The sequence below is a fragment of the Babylonia areolata genome, chromosome 18 (genome assembly GCF_041734735.1).
Source record: "Babylonia areolata isolate BAREFJ2019XMU chromosome 18, ASM4173473v1, whole genome shotgun sequence".
Lineage (NCBI taxonomy): Eukaryota > Metazoa > Mollusca > Gastropoda > Neogastropoda > Buccinidae > Babylonia > Babylonia areolata.
In genome coordinates this window covers 17,629,337-17,631,836 of record NC_134893.1, presented here as the reverse complement: position 1 = coordinate 17,631,836, position 2,500 = coordinate 17,629,337, and the positions used below count along the sequence as shown (strand labels likewise).

The following is a 2,500-nucleotide window of genomic DNA, read 5'->3' as shown; positions in this document are numbered from 1 at the left end:
GCAGCCAGGGGTTGGTTGGTGCTTGATTCATCCTGCTGCGAACCCTTCATCCATGGATGACTGTTCATCCTTGCTTCGATGAGTACCGCCACCGACGGGAAGTCAGTAATTGTGCAGGGGGGTTTAGTTCATAGACTCCGTTCTCCGTGCATGCCTGCCTGCTTTTCCTTCACTTGTCTGCCGGCGTTTCCTGCATGTAGTCTCACTCACTCTTACGGGGGCTTCGTTTTCTTCTTCCACACTGAATGACGAGGATGGATTTTGCTGCGTTTAATTTGTATTTGTTGTTTTGTTGACTTTGATTGTTTGTTCATTAACTTATTGAGTCCTTTGGTTCATTCATTCCAGCGTTTATGCGTTTATCCACTTATGCATTTGTTATTTTAATCGTTTGTTTCTTTTCTTTCTCTCAGCTATCCGTCAGTCGCCGGCTTTCCGGATGAAACAGGATGTAGTCATGATATTATTGTGCGAAGTGACGGCCGGCGTCAAGTTATCCTCAAAGACGGAGCGAAGAACTGAGGTTGTATTTTCCCTCTTTTTTCCTTTCTTTAAAAAAAATTGTTTTAAACCTTGTTTGTTTCTGCTCCGTCTGAGATCACTAGTATATATATATATAAAAAAAAGATATTTATTTGTTGTTGTTTTGATTTACTTAGTGATTTATCTATTCTTTCACTTTCCTAACGACCCAAGAGAAACGTGAAGTCAAATCAGACCACTGCAGCTGTCGGCACAGAACGGAACTCTCAGTGTCTGTGGAAGCAACTCTAAAAATTGCTCAACTCCTTTCCCAAAATTCTTCTTTTAAAACAACCAAACTCGGCTGCTTTAAAAAAATTTTTAAAAAAAATCACATGGGCGCACAGAGAAAGATAGAAAACAAACAGCAACAAGTTTTCCTTTTCCGTTGTTTTTTTTTTTTTTTTCTTTTTCTTTTTCTTTTTTTCTTTTCCCCAATGTCAGGGCTAAAGAAAGACTTGAGACGGGAGTAGTTAACGCGAGCAAGTTAGGAATGCGTGCTTTATGGAGAATGTGCGTCTGTCTGACTGTGTGGCTCCCTTTCAGTCTCTGGCTGCACTTTCACACACCACTCTTTTTCTGTCTGCTGCTTCTCTTGCTGCATGCACGGAGACGGAAGCAAGCTCGCGCGTACGCACACGCACACACACACACATGCGCACGTGCACGCACGCGCGCGCACACACACACACACACACACACACACTCATACACACACACACACATACACACACACGCGCGCGCTCACGTACTGGCACGCGCGCGCACGCACGCGCGCGCACTCCGCACACGCAAATACGCACGCACACAGTCACACATACACACACGCACATACACATGATTATACGCGCGCGCGTGTGTGCTCGCACGCAAGTACACACACTGGCTTACACGCTCGCAAGCACGCACGCACACACATACACACACACACACACACACACACACACACACACACACACAGACGCGCACACACACACACACACACACACACACAGAGTGACACACACTTTGGCTTACAGTCTCCCTCTCTTCCTCCCCCAATCTCCCTTCCCCCCCCCCCCCCATTAATTAACCCCTCTCCTTTTCCCCTTCTTCCCTTACTCTCTCCCACCCTCCTACCCCCCCCGCCCCCCACGCCCCCCCATCCCCCCCCACACACACCCAGCCCACCCATTCTTTTCCCCACCCACCTTCCGCTCTTAAAACTTTGCTCTGCTTTTACTATCCGTTTGTTCGCTACATACATACATACATGCATATGAGCATGCCACGTGTAATCAGGCCGAAAACGTTGTTGTTGTTTTTTTCTGTTGTTGTTTTTTCAGCACTCATTCCAACGCATGCCACTAAATAACCGAAGAGAAGCTATATAAGCCAACGACAAGCTGTGCATGTGTGCTAGCTGGGCTTTCTCTCTCTCTCTCTCTCTCTCTTTGTGTGTGTGTGTGTGTGTGTGTGTGTGTGTTGTGTGTGTGTGTGTGTGTGTGTGTGTGTGTGATATTTTGACAATATTCAATTTCTATATAGCGCTATGATACAAGCATAAGCAAGCTTTGAGCACTTTACAATTCCGGTACTTAAAGTGAAATGAGAAAGCACACACACACACACACACACAGACACACACACACACACACACACACACACACACACACACACACACACACACACACACACACACACACACACACACACACACACACACACACACACACACACAAGAAAAAGAAAAAGAAAAAAATAGAATATGAAAGACCAAAAAAAAACAAAAAAAAAAAACAACAGAATCATGGATATCATAAAGAACAAAATGCACAAAACTCACAAAGTAACATTCTCTGAGTACTACAATTGTTACACACACACACACACACACACACACACACACACACACACACACACACACACACACACACACACACACACACACACACTGAATTGATTAAACAGCTGTGATAATAGCAATTTTCAGTTTAAG

General features: G+C 44.9%; 1 protein-coding gene across 2 annotated transcripts in view; it reads right to left on the bottom strand.

Moving 5' to 3' along the window:
• LOC143292533 (uncharacterized) overlaps positions 1-575 on the bottom strand; it is a 69,802-nt gene extending 69,227 nt beyond the window's left edge. For both annotated transcript variants that reach the window (XM_076602913.1, XM_076602914.1), the window contains exon 1: positions 1-575. This exon is cut by the window's left edge and continues 906 nt beyond it. The gene's annotated coding sequence lies outside the window, so the exon portion shown is untranslated.
• Between the last annotated feature and the right edge of the window lie 1,925 nt (positions 576-2,500).